Consider the following 21,028-nt stretch of genomic DNA (forward strand, 5'->3'; position numbering starts at 1 on the left):
TATGGCTTTTAGTAACTAGATGGGCATACAATACTAACAAGCATTGGCATAGCCAATAGGTCTCGCCTTTGGGACCTTATACGTGTTTAGCCATGCAACAGTTGCATATCTAAATACTTATAAGGTCCCAAAAGTGAGACCTATTGGCTATGCCAAGCGGCCGTGTGGCTGCGAAAGTGAAAGTGATCGCGATCAAACATCAAAGTGGGCGTGGGGCCGCGAAAGTGAAAGTAATCGCGTTCAAATGCGGCGCGCGCGCCCGCGCACATGCACTGTAGCTCTAGGCTGGCCTGGTAACATTTTTTGGAGCCCTCTCAAAGTCTCGCCAGACCAGCGCAAGCGCTGGGTCAGGCGAGACCTAAAAAGGAGACATTATAAAGCGTGAAATATTAAACCTCTTTTTTTTTCCTGCTAAATGATAAAAGAATATCTATTCTAATTCATTCTATACCTATTACCCTAGACAATGTGAAGAGGAAGAGATATCTACTAAACATCAAAGAAACAGCAAATCTTGTCTACAGTAATGTATTAATCCTAATCTCAATATGCAATAAATCATCCAACACTTATATAAATTTCATTTACACATTGATATATCATGAGATTTATTGACCCAAACATGAATAAAATGTATTTGGACATAGTAAGTATCAAAATACATATCCTCTTTTTTTAAAACAAAAAATACAATGAGCGATCCTTACTAAATGTAATTAGACTCTCTAACACCTACGTCTCATTGAACTCATATCACTATTCATAAAAACAGTTTATATTTTTCTGAATGCCTACGAACCTATGAAACTTTTGATCAGTATGTCTCGTACTACATTAATTTGTAAATGAAACCTTTATCAATTTTAAATCTTATTGTATCTCATCATTGTCATATAATCAGTATTTAGGCATTTTTCTCGTTTGTTGGATATCTGCGTTCCTCTTCTTCATGGAACGGGTGAGTATATTCCTATAAATGTGTCGCATCGTGATTAGTTTACTTACTTTAATTATTTTATAATCCTTGAATTATAGGATTCGCTGAAGCTTCTGTGCTAGCTCTGTATGATACAACCTGTGTTGCATTATGCTGCTGCATAGATATTGTTTTGGTGGGGTTTCCCCTGTATTTTCTCTTTGAATGTTTTGAGGGTGCTTCTCATCTGCTTTTGAGGTCTCGCAAACCTGCGTTGCAGCGCGCACGTGCTGCTCACGTCTGCGAGACATATTGTGGGTGAGTAAATTTCAGAAGGGGGCTTGAAGCCCCGCCCCTCATTTTCATTGGATAGCATCACCATTTATGGTAAAGGGTACCTTCCCATTGAAAATGAGGCATCTGAGTTACCGCCCTTTGTCCTTTTGGGAGGGCCCATCCGGACTGGGTCGCCTGCTTTTCGGCTGTTGTGAAGCAATTTCTTATCTCAAGGGGGCGTGTAAGTGTGATGCCCCCTTGAGATAACAAATTCCTACACGACAGCCGTGAAGCTAACGACCCAGTCTGGAGGGGCCGTGGCAAAAGGAGACAGGGCACCGCCGCGTCTCATTTAAGCTGGCAGTTGCCTAGGAGATCCCTGGCAAAATCACAGTGACTACTTGCTGTGCGTGAGCTGCAAAGCACCCCGCGCGATCATTAGACGCTTCCTTGAGAAAACACCCTGGGGGATTCAGCAGGGAACAGAGGGTGGGAGGGCGGCAGGGAATATATTTCCATCACCTGTGGTAATGTCGCATCTGCTCATCAACAAACAATAGGCGCACACTTCCATGTTTGTCATCTGTCGGTGGATTGCACCCGGGTCCATTTCCTAGGCCTACCGTTTAATAAAATACACGCCTTGCCCGCCATCACATGTAATCCGTCTCTGAGTAGAAGCTAATTAGCAGTGGCCTACTGTAAATAGATGTGTTTACGTTTGTGATTAACGAGCTCAAACGCTGTCCCTTTTCTTTCGCAGGTAAGTGAATGTGGCACTGAATTGTTCTGTCGTCGTTGTGTTTGTGTGGTTGCTGGAGGTGCCCCATGACTCCAGGCAGCAGCGCTGCCGGAGAAGACCGGTCTTGACACCAAGCTTGTGTAGCGCATGCAAATTTGCTGCATAGCGGAAGTGCCCCAGACCACTGCCTGGCGACACAACGGCCAGTCACTTGCGCTGCTGTTGTGGTGTTCCCGGGCTTGTCATGCGTGCGTACTCTTTCTCCAGAGCCTCAAGGATAAGCGCACTGTGGCATCCTAAATAAGGAATTACAGCAAAGAGAGCGAAGGGGAGGGGTGATGGGTGGGAGGGGTGAGACTGAAGAAAGAGGGGAGGCTCGCTCAGAGCCCCCCCTGTGCTCTGAGGACCCCGCACTCCTGCCCTTTCGAGCTGTCCTCATCAGCAGTGGAAGATCTGCTCGGTTCCGTGATCCAGGAACAAGCGCCCATCCGGATCCGAGGGGGCCGCGCGCCGCACCATGGGGGGCACAGGTATGGAAAACGTAACTTTTTAAGAAAGTGGGATGGGGAGCTGGTAGTGCTATGAGGGGGCGGGGTGGATTGCTACAGGGGGTGTCATTACATGAACCGATATGTAGAATATTTGTTGTGTGGGATTCGTTTAATATGACGGGAAGGTGGTGAGGATTTTCTGTGCTTCTGGGTTTTGGTGACAGAGCCATATATGACATGCCTGGTGCACACAGCACAGTGATGTCGCTTACTGCACCCCCTTCCCCGTGTTCATTGTATCAACCAGGGGAAGATTATTTGTTTAGACCCGACCATTCCTTGCCCTGCACACCTTCTCACCAATTCTGGCCTAGTACCCTCCCTACCCCTGAGACTTGTAGCCTCCACACCACCCTATCTCCCCCCACAGCCCCAGTAGGTAACCTCACCCTTGCCATCCGTGGAACTTGTGTCTTTTTCTCCAGCTCCTGCCAGCAGCACTTCTCGTACCCCTAATGCTGCAAGTCTACTTTTCAGTAACACTGCACTTTAAAGAACGAAACCTGCCACGTTGATAGGATAATTCTTATTGCTCCACCACCCCTGCCACTTTCATAAAGTTTGGCTGCACGTGCATTTCACCTTCCTAAAGCTTGGCTGCACGTCCAGTTCGAGAAGGATTCTACTCTGAAAGGCCACACAAGGGGCATAGTATAGACCAAAACTCTGGGCCAGGTATATTGCAGTGGGTGGGTGGTCTAAGGACAGGGGCGCAGAAGTGGGGGTGTGAGAGGTAGTGCAGTGCTTACAAGCTATGGAAGAAGCTGCGCAGTGTCAATTGTTTTGTAATATTTGACAAACTGCAAATGCTTGCAAAATAAATTTTAGAAATATTTCAAAATATTTCAGCAGTAAGAAAAGTTCAAATGAAGCACGTAGTTTTTTGTTGTGATTCTGAAGTGTGATTGTTGCAAAGATTTTAATAGGATCAAAACAAAAAGAGACACTTTACATGTGTGATGCACACATGAGAGATGTGCACAGAAAATCGATTTCCACGTCTTATCATTTATGCGTCACGCAGGGTTAGCAGTAAAGCTGCATAATTGATACAAATTCAGTGCCCAATTGTGCTCTCTGTAAAAGGCAGTGCCCTAGCACACCATGCTTCAGTCATACACTTTGGACAATGGCCTCCCCACTTGCCCACCATTCTCCTGTCCAATCCTTTCTCTCTTCCCCTCGCCTCGCCTCTCCCTCGCTCGCTCTCTCTCTACCTCCCCTCTCTCTCTTCCCCTCGCCTCTCTCTACCTCCTCTCTCTTTCTCTCCCCCTCGTCTCTCTTGTCCCTCTCTTGTTGCAGTTCTGTCTTTCTCCTCTCCTCCACTCGTTCTTTCAAACTCTCTCTTGCCCTCGTCTTCTCTTTCATATTCCCAGGACATTTCTGGGCCCTCGCTCTCTTCCAACCTCTGCCCTCCCCACTCTCCTGTTTTACACTCCTCTCTTACCCCACACCATCCGTCGCCCTTTCTCTGGGTCCACAGAGCTTGAGGTGCTTCTCTCTCATCCGTTTTCCTTGCCCTGTCTTTTCCTCTTTCTCTAGTCTCCACCCACTGGTCTGTTCATCCCTCCATCATTTTCTCTACCCATCGCCTCTTTTCTCTCTCTTCTGTTCAACCCTTCGCCCTCCCTCCTTCCAGCGACCCCATCTCTCCTCAGCTCTCCCCTCTTTTTTCCTCTCCCTCCCTCATCTAAATCCTCCTCTTCCCACCTCATTGCCTCTTTTCATCTCCTCATCTGCCCCTCTCTCCACCCAGACTAGCCGCCTCGCCATGCTTGCACGTGCTTCCCTTGTTCTCCCACCCATTTACCTGCAAGCGCCCCCTACATTTTTTCCCTCCAGCCTCCCCACCCAGGTCTCTCCTCATCTCCTCATCCTCCAACCTCTCTTCTCACCTCGCACCCTCTCTCCATTCCCCACTCTTCCCAGCTCCTCACTCTCCTTTCATTCCCTCTTCCTTTTCTCCATAATCTCCACACCCCACCCCTTCTCTCCCTCATCTTTTAACATATCCCTGCTCCTCTTCCCGTCTCCCCTTCACATCCCGTCAAACCCAAACCTCCTCTCCCCTTTCCAATCTCTCTCTTAACGTTCCAACCCTGATCCTCTTCTCTCTCCACTGCCTCTTCTTTCCATCCATCCTTCTCATCCTCTTCTCTACCTCTCCACACCCACTCCTTTTTCCCCTCTCCCCCTCACTTCTCATCTACCCTCCCCTCATCTCCAAATCCCTCTTCTCTTCTCATCTTTTCTCTTCTCTTCGCACATTCACCTATCTCCTGTCCCTCAAAGCGGGTCATCCGAGGACTACATTTACAACTGCGGACAGCTAGGCTGCTGCAGCAGGCGCAGTAACCTGCTGAGCTATTTCACCTCTGAAGAAAAGAGACGCACGGGGTTATAGCAGACAAAGCACTGTGCGTACACTATTGTAAATGCAATAGGTTTCGCATTTAAACTTTTTTAGCCATCGCCATATTAAATTACAATGCATTTTATTTATGTTTTACAAAAGAAAAAGAAAAAGAAAAAATGTCATTTCAAATGTCAATAGCTCAAAATAATGTCAGTGCGAGACCTATTGCATTGCAAATGCTTGTTTACTCTGTTCTTGGATATGCTGATTTTTGGCTATCTGACTGGCCATGTTCCCCCCCCCCCCCCCCCCAGCACTAGTTTACACTTCCCCTTATGTTCTGCGTGTGTTTTGATCTTCCCATGAGTTGTGAGGCAGTTGAGAGTAAATGTCTGTCAGCACTCAGCATCTTTCCCTCAATCCTTTCGGCTCCAGCAGTCCATTCACTACAGCCCTCCGGAAATAGCCCTGGCACTGATGTGTGATGGGACGGCTTCCCATTTTTAAACACATCCTTGGTGACTGTGCGTGTGTGATGGCAGAGTAGTAGCGTCCTGTGTGTGGTGTGACGCTGCTCACATTAGAGGAGTGTTGCTTATGTCATATGTGCTAAGAGTCTGAATTCATGAAACCCAATATGACTTCCTAGATGCAGATGTTGTCTAAAAGTTGCAGGTGTTCTAACATATCCACTAACCACAATAAACAAGGTTGTCACATGCACGGAGTTCTATGCTATCTCTTCTCTTACAAAATTCCGCCACTTCATTACTTGAATTATCCCGAGATTGAGACCTCGTGTGTGAGTGACTCTTGCAGTGCTAACATAAACACACGAGTAGTCTTGGAATACATATAACAGAACGTGCAACGGGGGTTAGGTTACATTATGTAATGTTAAAACCTGTTCCCTCGATTAATTCGTTATCAGAATACGTTCCCTTTGAAATTAAGATAAGGCAATGCAAACGTTCAAGTAAAACGCTGAATGTGAATAGTTATGGACTTCGGTGAATGCTGTTTCTTTACACAATTCTTGAAGATTGCTATACAGATTAAATTGCCTTTTATTAAATAAGAATCAAATAGCTAAATGTATACAAAAATCCGATTGGCCGCACTCTGCTAGTCCTACCAGCGTGCTACCCCAAAGAATTGTGGTCCATGAAGTAGCGTCGGCGGGTACGCCTATGCCAAAAGTTTAAAATGAAAATAAGTGTCGCGTTAGCCATCCCTGGACACGTGTTTCGAGGTAGTTGCCTCTCGTCAGCAGGGAGTAGGTATGTGTGTAGGGTTGCTGCGTAGGCTGCCAAAAATATTCTCAGGTAAAGTACCACTCAAGGCGTGCAGGTGCGTAGCCATGGGCTCGTCAGCCCCACCGGCTCAAGGGAGCCTGAATGTAAACAAAAATCCGATTGGCCGCACTCTGCTAGTCCTACCAGCGTGTTACCCCAAAGAATTGTGGTCCATGAAGTAGCGTCGGCGGGTACGCCTATGCCAAAAGTTTAAAATGAAAATAAGTGTCGCGTTAGCCATCCCTGGACAAGTGTTTCGAGGTAGTTGCCTCTCGTCAGCAGGGAGTAGGTAGGTGTGTAGGGTTGCTGCGTAGGCTGCCAAAAATATTCTCAGGTAAAGTACCACTCAAGGCGCGCAGGTGCGTAGCCATGGGCTCGTCAGCCCCACCGGCTCAAGGGAGCCTGAATGTAAACAAAAATCCGATTGGCCGCACTCTGCTAGTCCTACCAGCGTGTTACCCCAAAGAATTGTGGTCCATGAAGTAGCGTCGGCGGGTACGCCTATGCCAAAAGTTTAAAATGAAAATAAGTGTCGCGTTAGCCATCCCTGGACACGTGTTTCGAGGTAGTTGCCTCTCGTCAGCAGGGAGTAGGTATGTGTGTAGGGTTGCTGCGTAGGCTGCCAAAAATATTCTCAGGTAAAGTACCACTCAAGGCGCGCAGGTGCGTAGCCATGGGCTCGTCAGCCCCACCGGCTCAAGGGAGCCTGAATGTAAACAAAAATCTGAGTGGCCGCACTCTGCTAGTCCTACCAGCGTGTTACCCCAAAGAATTGTGGTCCATGAAGTAGCGTCGGCGGGTACGCCTATGCCAAAAGTTTAAAATGAAAATAAGTGTCGCGTTAGCCATCCCTGGACACGTGTTTCGAGGTAGTTGCCTCTCGTCAGCAGGGAGTAGGTATGTGTGTAGGGTTGCTGCGTAGGCTGCCAAAAATATTCTCAGGTAAAGTACCACTCAAGGCGCGCAGGTGCGTAGCCATGGGCTCGTCAGCCCCACCGGCTCAAGGGAGCCTGAATGTAAACAAAAATCCGATTGGCCGCACTCTGCTAGTCCTACCAGCGTGTTACCCCAAAGAATTGTGGTCCATGAAGTAGCGTCGGCGGGTACGCCTATGCCAAAAGTTTAAAATGAAAATAAGTGTCCCGTTAGCCATCCCTGGACACGTGTTTCGAGGTAGTTGCCTCTCGTCAGCAGGGAGTAGGTATGTGTGTAGGGTTGCTGCGTAGGCTGCCAAAAATATTCTCAGGTAAAGTACCACTCAAGGCGTGCAGGTGCGTAGCCATGGGCTCGTCAGCCCCACTGGCTCAAGGGAGCCTGAATGTAAACAAAAATCCGATTGGCCGCACTCTGCTAGTCCTACCAGCGTGTTACCCCAAAGAATTGTGGTCCATGAAGTAGCGTCGGCGGGTACGCCTATGCCAAAAGTTTAAAATGAAAATAAGTGTCGCGTTAGCCATCCCTGGACACGTGTTTCGAGGTAGTTGCCTCTCGTCAGCAGGGAGTAGGTATGTGTGTAGGGTTGCTGCGTAGGCTGCCAAAAATATTCTCCGGTAAAGTACCACTCAAGGCGCGCAGGTGCGTAGCCATGGGCTCGTCAGCCCCACCGGCTCAAGGGAGCCTGAATGTAAACAAAAATCCGATTGGCCGCACTCTGCTAGTCCTACCAGCGTGTTACCCCAAAGAATTGTGGTCCATGAAGTAGCGTCGGCGGGTACGCCTATGCCAAAAGTTTAAAATGAAAATAAGTGTCGCGTTAGCCATCCCTGGACACGTGTTTCGAGGTAGTTGCCTCTCGTCAGCAGGGAGTAGGTATGTGTGTAGGGTTGCTGCGTAGGCTGCCAAAAATATTCTCCGGTAAAGTACCACTCAAGGCGCGCAGGTGCGTAGCCATGGGCTCGTCAGCCCCACCGGCTCAAGGGCATAGGCGTACTCGCCGACGCTGAGCTCAGGGACCATTTTACATTGGGGTAACACGCTTGGTAGGTGGAGCAGTGTGCGACCAATTAGACTTAGCTAAATGTATAACAGGAAAAGTTCAGTCACTTCGAATAACATTTTCATTAAATGCTGCTTTTGAAAATGGTGTCACTGTTGTGTTTTGGCAGTTACAATTCAAAACTAAAACCAGCCGCTAGTTTTCCTCTGCCCTGGGAGCTGCGCATTATCAGTAATGGGGCGCACTCTTCGTGTTACTAATTCGAAGTTGTGCCACAGCACAAATAGACAGTGTACTTTATTTGTTGAAAATCTTTTTTTTATTGAACAAACTCAAGAGAAAATACATATTTTCATGATTATGCATGCATGTCGACACTCCATAAATCGGTGATACATTTGTTAGGTGCCCGAGCACTGATCTGCACCTTCAAATCACTCGGTGTACAACAAGGGCTTATGTCCACAGCACGGAATTCGGACATATATTAAACAGGCCAATTTGCTTATCTATACATAAATATATCATTCCCTTTTGGGCGTCTCATCTCGCTCTGTATTTGTGCCATTGCGACCAAATCTTCTGTGTACTTTATTTGTAATATGGCCCCCAGAACTCTCCTCAGGGAGCCGGGCTATGATCTGGCTGAATAACCCTAAATTAATAAATATTAATCTATGAAATTCTCTCCATTGCTCATTGGGGTGACATGGAGCTTTGCGATTCAGAAGTCAGATGAGCGGAGGGATCACCAGGCATACAAGATTTGTGATGGGTGGAATGCGAGTAGATTGGCTGAGGGTGATCGAAGTAGCATGACTGGGAAGTACCATATACATCTCAGTGAAGGTCTGAAAGGCATCATTTAGTCACGGACGAGTGCTTTGAAGATGATACGCTTAGACACTGGGCGCCTGTGTAGATCAAGCAAGTTGAAATAGAGTGATGGATCGGAAGGCTGAGCAGAGGTCTGGCAGCTGTGTCTGGAGAAGCTGAAGTTTGTACATAGAGCATTTCAGTAGACCGCAACGGAGAGAATTGCAATAGTTCATGTGAAATAGACTACTCGGAGGTAGAACAGGAATCATTTTCCTGAGAATACATATATAAAAGGCAGGAGGTCGTTTCTTTGTTGATTTGATTGCAAAATTGAAGATCGCATACAATTGTAACTCCTAGGAGTTTTTATGTTGCAGAACTGACATCTGTCCAGATGGAGGGAGAGGTGTCAAGGATCAGTAGCTCAGTTAAGTTCTATGGTGTTGCTTTTCGACCAGCAGCCACCATTGCTCGGGCTAGCTCTCTTTTTTGCTGAGATGCCACTCATCAGCAGAGGACATGAATGAGAAGCTAAAGGGGGCAATGAGCAGCATGAGGTGCATATTGCAGACATCCAAAGTAGTGGAGCCGAGTGAGGAACCCTGAGGAAACCCTGCAAAGTTGCAAACTTGGAGGTGGAATAAGGATGGAGATGGACAGACTAATCCCATCCCAAAGAAAGGACATGAGGCAGGCAAAAGGTGGAGGAATGGGGCAGCTTATGGATACACAATTTTAAAAGACACTTAATAAAAATTGGATTGGACACAGTATCGAAAACCGCGCTAGAATCTAACAAGATCAGTGCTGCCCTGCCACCGTTACCCAGAATGAGTCTCAGGTCGCCCTCTGTCAAATGTAGCACTTCCTCCGTTCCATGAGGGGTCAAAATCCAGCCTGGCAGGAGTGAGAAAGCTGTTCGATTCTAGGGACCATAATAGAGATATGGCACACTGTCCCAGTCTGCGCTGCTGTGCAACCTTAAATATGTGCACTGTGTGTGGACAGTGCGCCGTATCATAGCAATGTGTTGTTGCTTGTGCAGTTATAAATCTGCTCCTGCACTGCTAAGTGGACATTCGTGAAAGGCAGACAAGCTGCTTCCAGCTGCTGGTCCGCCTTTCACTGAGGCAGCAGATGCAGCCTCAGGTTTAATGTGGGAAGAGATGCCCCTCAATGCATTCGCCTTGAATCTCTCAGAAAGAGCTGCCATCTCTATATGGCGCCCAGTCAATGTGCCTCCTGACTGCTTCTTTACACTTGTGGCCTCCTCCATAACATGGCATGGGCACTGTGCAAAGGAGGAAACACTCCCTGCACATCTCATCAGCATAAAATAGCACTGGCCTGATATGTATGACAGAAGGATCTCGCAAGCATCAGCGGCCCTTTCTGTAATACTAAAGTTCTTTGGGAGTTGAGAAACTTGAATGCCTCTCGCCCGGGGCACTTTACATAAAATGGCTCTTGGAAGTAAGTCGACTATTCATTTGATTTTGAATAATTTTGGCTGGAAAAAGAAGGGAAGAGACAGGACTAAAATTACTGATGACTTTGGGGTTGGCCAAAGGTGTTTTCGGGAGTGGCAGAATATGAGCAGACTTCAGGTAGAAGGAATTTGGCCTGTAGCTAGAGAAGCAGAAACTTCCAAATAATTGCAGATGTCTAAAATATTGTCATGGAGAGGTAGCTGTAGAACTCTTCTATATTTGTTTGGGCATCAATTCTTTATTTACAATTTTAAAAGACATGAGAATATAAACAGAATCACAAAGGAATTATTTTCATATGGGTCTCCAGGAAAGAGCTTCAAGAAACCACATTTGCATAAGTCACAATGCCGAATGGACATAGCTGCACTTATAAAATAATGAATCTGACATTGTGTAATATAACTGGTACTCATGTAAAGTGCTTCAGTGCTGTTGGGCTGTTCATGCTACATAAACCTGCACAAATTAATAAAAAGAAAGAATCACTTGTACAAAAGACTAAACTTCAAAGAAAGGGCAAAGCCACATACAGCAAACAACCCTCAAAGTACAACCCTACCCTCCTGACACTCTTTTAGGTTCTTCCACTATCACACAATGTCAAACAAAGGAGAGCAAATATTATGGGATAACATGCAGATGTGTATATGTAGCATAGGATCTCACTCATGAATTGCTTAGTCAAAGCAGAATTGAAGATTGTCAGCAAGTTGGAGAACAGACCCCTGCCCCCACCACATCTACAACAAGGCCGACACCATCATTGCACCCCACCTACGAGACATCATCAACACCTCCTTCGACACCGCTACCTTCCCGGAGAGCTGGAAGCACGCCGAACTCAGCGCTCTACTGAAGAAACCAGCAGCAGACCCCACCGACCTCAAAAACTACCGCCCCATCTCGCTCCTCCCGTTCCCAGCCAAAGTCATCGAGAAGACCATCAGCAAGCAGCTGGCCACCTTCCTCGAGACGAACGGATCCCTCGACATCACGCAGTCTGGCTTCCGGGCCAACCACAGCACCGAGACCGCCCTCATCGCAGCCACCGATGACATCCGAGCCCTGCTCGACAACGGGGAGACCGCGGCCCTCATCCTCCTGGACCTCTCCGCGGCATTCGACACTGTCTGCCACCGCACCCTAGTGCAGCGCCTCGACAGCGTCGGAATCCAAGAGAAGGCACTAGAATGGATCATCTCCTTCCTCGCCGGAAGGACACAGAGAGTCCGCCTCCCCCCGTTCAGATCAGAAGCCACCGAAGTCATCTGCGGCGTCCCCCAAGGCTCCTCGCTCAGCCCCACCCTCTTCAATGTCTACATGAGCCCCCTCGCGGCCATCGCACGCCAACACAACCTCAACATCATTTCGTACGCCGACGACACCCAGCTGATCCTCTCCCTCACCAACGACCCCGCCACAGCCAGAGCCAACCTACACGAAGGGATGAAAGATGTAGCCGAATGGATGAAGAACAGCCGCCTGAAACTAAACGCAGATAAGACGGAAGTCCTCATCCTGGGATCATCACCCTCCGCCTGGGACGACTCCTGGTGGCCCCCCGCCCTGGGCAGCGCACCCAAACCTTCGGACCACGCACGCAACCTGGGCTTCATCCTGGACTCCTCCCTCTCATTGACCAGACAAGTCAACGCCGTCTCCTCGTCGTGCTTCAACATTCTGCGCATGCTTCGAAAGATCTTCTGGTGGATCCCCACCGAGACCAGGAAGACGGTTATACAGGCCCTCGTCACCAGCCGACTGGACTACGGCAACGCCCTATACACCGGAACGACTGCCAAACTCCAGAAGAGACTCCAGAGGATCCAGAACGCCTCAGCAAGACTCATCCTCGACATCCCCCGACACAGCCACATCTCCGAACACCTGAGAAACCTGCACTGGCTCCCAGTCAACAAGAGAATAACGTTCTGACTCCTCACCTACGCACACAAAGCCCTACACAACCAAGGCCCGAGATCCCTGAACAACCGCCTCAGCTTCTACACACCCACACGCCAGCTTCGCTCGACCAACCACGCCCTCGCCGCCGTCCCCCGCATCCGAAGAGCCACCATGGGAGGAAGATCCTTCTCCTACCTGGCCGCCAAGACATGGAACTCCCTCCCGACCCACCTCCGACAGACGCAAGACCACCTCGCCTTCAGGAAGCAACTCAAGACCTGGCTGTTCGAGCAGTAGCGGACCCCCTCCCCAAGCGCCTTGAGACCCTCCGGGTGAGTAGCGCGCTATACAAATGCCTTGATTGATTGATTGATTGATTGATTGATTGAGACATCAAGAAGCATATTTAGGGCAGGGTGTTTTCGGTTGAGGGCCTAAGGAAGAGTTTATCTATCTGATCGAAGAAAAACTATCTTGTCATTAGTTTTGTAAATAACAATGCTCATAGGCAACCACTCTCTCCAACTCAGCCAACCAATCATCATGGGAGTGAACTGTGGGTTTCCTACAGTGGAGCAGGATGCAAATTTTACACTAGCAAGTGAGGCTGCAAACCATTTACGCCTATGCGTGAAGTGAACCACACTGTCGGACATGGTTTGTAATATAGCCAAACGGTCCCGTGTGATGAGTGCGATGTCACCCGTGGAAGATAAAGTGTACCATATGTCCAACCAGTATTGCTGAATATCCGTACCACCTCAAAGAATGGAGGCAAGATTGCAGTCAGACAGCCTGCACTCTGATACAGTTGATTTGGGTTAAACAAGGGTCTTGATGATCTTAAAGACCTCGTAAGATGAATTATTGGCAGCCAGAATACATAATGAGTAAAAAAGAGGCTTTGGCCTCCATGATCAATTTTTTATAAACTTGAATCATTTTGAGATGGATTTGGGGAGAGGATGTAGCCTTACTGCTAGAGCGGTCGACCTCGAAGCTGGGGAACCAGGTTCGAGTCTCGGCAACATCCTGTGATTTTGGGAAAATCACTTAATCTCCCCGTGCCTAACAAAAATGAATGTGTCCTCATGTAATGAAACTGGTGCTCATGTAAAGCGCTCTGATACCTGATGTCTCTGGTCTAGTTCGCGCTATATAAAACTCTTATAAAAAAAAAATAAAAAAAAATAAATAAATACAGGAGTTGGAATCCTAATTGTTCGCACCCTTCACACTACTGGACCTTGCACTGTTGTTTAACTTTGGCAAGTTTAGTATTAACCATAGGGTAGACAGAGGATCATGGTAGGTATACGAAGGCTTGAGAATGGTGACCTTGTCTATGGCTGAGGTGATCCAGTAGCAATGGTAATTAATACTTTTATTCATATCTTGATCCAATTACTCTAAATCCAGTACAGAGGCACAGACCTGAGTTGAGTGGGTCTCGAAGATCTTATTCCTGGCTCTTCTAAGAGGAGTTGAGTTGGAAAGTGTGAAACAGTGAAAATTAAATAGTGTCGTAGGTAAGACTAGAAGGGGCTCCGAAATGGTCAGTTCAAGGAATAAGGAAAGGAGGAGTTGTGGAGACACAGGTGTCGGTGACAAATATAGGGTCAAGAATATCTCCTGTGGAGTGCAAAGATGCATTAACCAGTTGATGGAGCCCCAAGAGAGAAAGTCATAAGTGGGTTTTGGGTTATGCTTCTTAGTGTAGTCAAGCCAAACATTAAGATCAAACATGGTTTGCCCTGTACCCTTTAGCTCTATTGGTTTGTCAATGTGCTCTGGAGTTTGCACTTATTTTATTTCACCTCCTTCGACACCGCTACCTTCCCGGAGAGCTGGAAGCACGCCGAACTCAGCGCTCTACTGAAGAAACCAGCAGCAGACCCCACCGACCTCAAAAACTACCGCCCCATCTCGCTCCTCCCGTTCCCAGCCAAAGTCATCGAGAAGACCATCAGCAAGCAGCTGGCCACCTTCCTCGAGACGAACGGATCCCTCGACATCACGCAGTCTGGCTTCCGGGCCAACCACAGCACCGAGACCGCCCTCATCGCAGCCACCGATGACATCCGAGCCCTGCTCGACAACGGGGAGACCGCGGCCCTCATCCTCCTGGACCTCTCCGCGGCATTCGACACTGTCTGCCACCGCACCCTAGTGCAGCGCCTCGACAGCGTCGGAATCCAAGAGAAGGCACTAGAATGGATCATCTCCTTCCTCGCCGGAAGGACACAGAGAGTCCGCCTCCCCCCGTTCAGATCAGAAGCCACCGAAGTCCTCTGCGGCGTCCCCCAAGGCTCCTCGCTCAGCCCCACCCTCTTCAATGTCTACATGAGCCCCCTCGCGGCCATCGCACGCCAACACAACCTCAACATCATTTCGTACGCCGACGACACCCAGCTGATCCTCTCCCTCACCAACGACCCCGCCACAGCCAGAGCCAACCTACACGAAGGGATGAAAGATGTAGCCGAATGGATGAAGAACAGCCGCCTGAAACTAAACGCAGATAAGACGGAAGTCCTCATCCTGGGATCATCACCCTCCGCCTGGGACGACTCCTGGTGGCCCCCCGCCCTGGGCAGCGCACCCAAACCTTCGGACCACGCACGCAACCTGGGCTTCATCCTGGACTCCTCCCTCTCATTGACCAGACAAGTCAACGCCGTCTCCTCGTCGTGCTTCAACATTCTGCGCATGCTTCGAAAGATCTTCTGGTGGATCCCCACCGAGACCAGGAAGACGGTTACACAGGCCCTCGTCACCAGCCGACTGGACTACGGCAACGCCCTATACACCGGAACGACTGCCAAACTCCAGAAGAGACTCCAGAGGATCCAGAACGCCTCAGCAAGACTCATCCTCGACATCCCCCGACACAGCCACATCTCCGAACACCTGAGAAACCTGCACTGGCTCCCAGTCAACAAGAGAATAACGTTCTGACTCCTCACCTACGCACACAAAGCCCTACACAACCAAGGCCCGAGATCCCTGAACAACCGCCTCAGCTTCTACACACCCATACGCCAGCTTCGCTCGACCAACCACGCCCTCGCCGCCGTCCCCCGCATCCGAAGAGCCACCATGGGAGGAAGATCCTTCTCCTACCTGGCCGCCAAGACATGGAACTCCCTCCCGACCCACCTCCGACAGACGCAAGACCACCTCGCCTTCAGGAAGCAACTCAAGACCTGGCTGTTCGAGCAGTAGCGGACCCCCTCCCCAAGCGCCTTGAGACCCTCCGGGTGAGTAGCGCGCTATACAAATGCCTTGATTAATTGATTGATTGATTGATTGATTGATTGATTGAGACATCAAGAAGCATATTTAGGGCAGGGTGTTTTCGGTTGAGGGCCTAAGGAAGAGTTTATCTATCTGATCGAAGAAAAACTATCTTGTCATTAGTTTTGTAAATAACAATGCTCATAGGCAACCACTCTCTCCAACTCAGCCAACCAATCATCATGGGAGTGAACTGTGGGTTTCCTACAGTGGAGCAGGATGCAAATTTTACACTAGCAAGTGAGGCTGCAAACCATTTACGCCTATGCGTGAAGTGAACCACACTGTCGGACATGGTTTGTAATATAGCCAAACGGTCCCGTGTGATGAGTGCGATGTCACCCGTGGAAGATAAAGTGTACCATATGTCCAACCAGTATTGCTGAATATCCGTACCACCTCAAAGAATGGAGGCAAGATTGCAGTCAGACAGCCTGCACTCTGATACAGTTGATTTGGGTTAAACAAGGGTCTTGATGATCTTAAAGACCTCGTAAGATGAATTATTGGCAGCCAGAATACATAATGAGTAAAAAAGAGGCTTTGGCCTCCATGATCAATTTTTTATAAACTTGAATCATTTTGAGATGGATTTGGGGAGAGGATGTAGCCTTACTGCTAGAGCGGTCGACCTCGAAGCTGGGGAACCAGGTTCGAGTCTCGGCAACATCCTGTGATTTTGGGAAAATCACTTAATCTCCCCGTGCCTAACAAAAATGAATGTGTCCTCATGTAATGAAACTGGTGCTCATGTAAAGCGCTCTGATACCTGATGTCTCTGGTCTAGTTCGCGCTATATAAAACTCTTATTAAAAAAAAATAAATAAATAAATAAATAAATACAGGAGTTGGAATCCTAATTGTTCGCACCCTTCACACTACTGGACCTTGCACTGTTGTTTAACTTTGGCAAGTTTAGTATTAACCATAGGGTAGACAGAGGATCATGGTAGGTATACGAAGGCTTGAGAATGGTGACCTTGTCTATGGCTGAGGTGATCCAGTAGCAATGGTAATTAATACTTTTATTCATATCTTGATCCAATTACTCTAAATCCAGTACAGAGGCACAGACCTGAGTTGAGTGGGTCTCGAAGATCTTATTCCTGGCTCTTCTAAGAGGAGTTGAGTTGGAAAGTGTGAAACAGTGAAAATTAAATAGTGTCGTAGGTAAGACTAGAAGGGGCTCCGAAATGGTCAGTTCAAGGAATAAGGAAAGGAGGAGTTGTGGAGACACAGGTGTCGGTGACAAATATAGGGTCAAGAATATCTCCTGTGGAGTGCAAAGATGCATTAACCAGTTGATGGAGCCCCAAGAGAGAAAGTCATAAGTGGGTTTTGGGTTATGCTTCACCTTATTCCTGTTGTCCTGGATCCCTAGTGCTGATGGACCACACTCTTACCTTGTGTGATTACAGACCCTAGTGATTATTCTTTTGCCGGTCTAACCCCTTATGGGACTTTTCCTTTCCCTCTAGTGATCCAGAGATTGTTCTGGCAGCTTCTGCCGCCTCCAACAGGGATCTGTTGACTTCTTCTGTTTCTGGGGCAGTAGTTGCAACTTCTAATTCTTCTGTGGGCTTCTGGTTCACAGTCCCCACCAGTATTGGTGGTGCATTGCATGCAGGAGCCACCAAGAGAGGAACAGTATGGGAGGCCTGAGATATTGTCCAGTATGCACCCCTTCTGTGGCCTCGTCAAAAAAATACAAACATTTTGATGTGATGAGAATTTTGTAGTGTTTGGAAATGTTTCACTGAGTCCATCTGCCAGTAGCAGTGTTTTTAAGTGGGATGAAGAAGATGGGGGTTCTCTTAAAGGACAGTGGCCAAAGAAGGGTAACTAGACATCCTTTCCAAGAGGCACTGTCACATGGCTCCGTTAGACCCGGGGAGAAACGCTGCCATTTTAACATGCACTTGTTTCCTAAGTTGCCTTCTCTTTCACATGATGACTTTTGACAGTCATTTACGTGCAGGACAGTGCAGTATTGGTGTCCCTAAAAAAAACACTTTGACCATCTCGTACAAGGCCTGAACATACATTGTGCAAATGTGATTGTTTATTATTCGTCCATAAGGTGACGTAGCTATCAATACATCATAAACAATGGCGGCCCAACTAAGGTCTCAGCTTGGGAGCAATGATGCGTTTTGTTATAAATAAACAAGCATTTCTGGGTTGGGGCAGGGTAGCACTTGCTGTCATTGTGAGGTCACTACATGCTGAAACCTCAGCTCAGCTCCTTGCTGATCTCTCTGCGATGTCCAACCTGTGACCAAGATGGGAACCTACATTCTTTCCCTACAGAAAATGGGGTTTAGATCATCCATTAGGGAATTCTTGGTAGAACAAACACACACCCTAGACAACTAGGTTAGGGAACGTATAGTAGGAATACACTGTACACAGTTCTTATATGCTTGCATATATACTTGTTTTAGCAAGAAGGTGGAACTATCTATTCTGTTCACTGTCTTTACACTGCTAATCACTTTTGTCTGCTTCCATCTATTGATCATTGCAGTATATATATTCTATACAAGAATCACAATCGTTCAATAAATATTGAAAATGCCCCTCTGTGTATTCATTGTATATTTCTCAGAAAGAGCATGAGTGACTGAGCAAAGGGATTCTAGATCTATTACCATGATTCCTTGCGGGAGTCCGGGTTGTCATGTTCTGTGGTTGCCAAAACATTTGCCACCCGTCTAGGTTTAGGGGTGCTGATGGTGGCACTGTTAGCTAGCTGGTCTATAGAACAACATATCCTGAGGGGGTGCTCTGAATCAGTCTGGCACCATCCTGACGTTTATGTTGCCCAGCAAACGCACAGCTCCTACTGGAAAGTGGAAACTACACGACAGGATGGCTTTCATAATTAAGGGTGTAGCCTAAAACATGTGAGCTGTAATCCGGCGCTTCAAACAGCATGTCACCTGACCAGTATTTGGATGCCTTTCAGACTTTTCTGTTATTCCATCCAGACATATTCCACAACAGGGGATATAAATGTTTAAAAAGACTTAGACCTATCGGCTCTGCCAATGTTCGTTAGCAGAATCAGATAAATGAGTAACAACAAATATTGTTATGAATAATTAGAAGTGAAAATGTTTCAATTCTCAAAATATGAGCCTGTGAATTGAACATATGGTCTGTAGAAGGGGTTGTAGGGGTCTTTCCAGTGTCTCAACTAGGCCTGCGCAAAACTCAATTTTGTAAGGCTGGGCTTGTGACGTGGTTCATTGAGTTGACACAGCCAAACTCATCCATTCGCTGGATCGACCTTGAGAATGAAACATCAATGATGGTGTTTTTGTTAACACAAAGCTGACAAGCTTACTGGTGGACATCTTGGAACCTGGCAAACCTTTGCTGGTGGGCTGCCACCCTGCCCTTGGCCCTTGGCAGGGTAGGAGGCTGTACCTGCTGGCCAGCACCACCGGCCACTCTAGGCACAAAGTCAGCAGGGGGGTGGTACCATTTTGAGGTGCAAAGTCATCGAATGCAGAGAAAAAATAAGGTTATAAGAAGTTACTTTAACTGTACATATGAGATGGTGGAGATAGACTATTTTCCAATCATTACTCCAAAATGTAAAGCAGCGCAATACACATATGGTTTTATACAAATTGGAAATACTCTTTAAGTAAGCAATGCTGAAGGGGGCCAACCCAAACAATTCAGTGGTTAGAGGCAGCTGACCCAAAGCCCACTCTGTGGATTTTTGTTTATCGGTGACGTGAACCTTAGCTATCAGCAAGGACTCTCTGTAGCAAGGCCTAAAATTAATGGAATGGAGTGTGGAGTGTGCCGCAACTGAATGCACCCAGTGTGCTTCCTGCCCGAGCTAGTGACGACTCTGAATAGGTTAATGGTTGCCAGTGGGACTGGGAGAAGGAAGGGTGGGGTGAAGGTGAAGAGAGGCATCACAGAGGCTGGAAATTAAAGTACAAAACATGTTTCCACAATTTGTGCTACAAACGCTTTGTAGGATCCCACCTCCCTTCTACGCAGCCCACCTTCACAAGGACTAAAACAATATCCCACCTCATGGGCAGTGCTTATGTCTCACAGTGTGACTGACCTCCCAGTTACAGCGGTATCAGATGAGTGTCCCCTACATCTAAATATTGCTGCTACCCATCTGCCTCAGTCACCATAGCCCCCAATGGCACCATCCCCCACTCAACCACAGCTCCACCCTGCACTTTCATCTTCCTAAAACTCCCTCTCCTGCATTGACCCCTACACACAATGAAAACATGCACCTGAGCCCAGGCGTGCAACCCCCATTGGGCTGAAAGGGCTTCAAATCTCAACCCCTCTACCCCCACACACACACCCTGTCGTGTGTGTCAGCCCAGGTTGAGACGGCTTCCCGGGCACACACACAGCCTCACTCGAGTACTTCACAACTCTTTAAAAGACCATTTACTTGCTAACAAGGCTTTGTTGTTCTTTCACCCCTTCTTAGAGCCCCTGCATCTCCACTCTGGCTATCACTGGAAAAATTAGCCCCCCCTGAAATTGATGGTAGCCCCCCCCCCACCCCCGAAATGTGGCTCTCTCTAGTTGCGCCTCTGCCTGAGCCTATAAGGGGTTCTCTCGTCTGCATGGCCCCTGCCATGTTAATGAGCTTGTACCATTCCAGAAATGAGCAGATCCCCCGCGCACTCCATTTTACAAGAATGAGATAGCGGCCCCTCCCGTAATAGGAAATATAATGGAAACAGTGGTCGAAGTGGGGGGGGGGGAAAGTAGGGGATCTGTGGGCCGAGAATCAGAGGGCGGGAGTAACGCTTAGATTGGGTCAGTGGGCGGAGTCAGAGGTGTGGCAGAAAGAGCACAATATCCCAATGTTTAGTATTTGTTTCCTATTTCACTAACCGGTTACAGCTTATTATGTTATTTAATTTAACCAATAGATACACGTTTATTTAAGGTTTAATATGAGTTATTGACATTAAAATACACTCACAAAGTGGGATATGTTTCCAATCACAGAATGTCCCAAATATCTTTAAAAGTGGAATCACACGCCATTTCTCTCCCAGCCATGAGGTTTTTGTCATGAGCACTTCTCCTCCCTTTTTTTCAAGAGCAGTTCAAACATGAATGGCAAAATATCCTAGTTTGCAAATGTTTTCTACATAATTATGGCTCTGCCATATTTGCCCCATAATACATCATCTGCTACATAATCTGACAATTTAACTAATAAATTGTTTATAGCTCAAACGGATCAAAGGTTACTAAAAAATGTGACTTGTGCTGCTGTGAAGTGGAGGGCCCTTTGCAAAGGTTGACTGGTCACCTTTCTCACTGCTGCAGTTGTATGTTCCACTGGTACTAATAAGGAAAAATCTTTGCATCGACTGTTAGCATGTGTAAAAATGTCAAAATAACAATGTATCAGAAAATGTACAGTACCAG

At 47.5% G+C, this 21,028-nt stretch overlaps 1 protein-coding gene across 1 annotated transcript in view; it reads left to right on the top strand.

The window, feature by feature from the left end:
- The window catches only part of DMGDH (dimethylglycine dehydrogenase), a 530,714-nt gene that overhangs the window by 86,165 nt on the left and 423,521 nt on the right, over positions 1 to 21,028 (top strand). The gene's annotated exons all lie outside the window — the stretch shown is intronic.

Source organism: Triturus cristatus, chromosome 2_1 (assembly GCF_964204655.1).
Source record: "Triturus cristatus chromosome 2_1, aTriCri1.1, whole genome shotgun sequence".
NCBI lineage: Eukaryota > Metazoa > Chordata > Amphibia > Caudata > Salamandridae > Triturus > Triturus cristatus.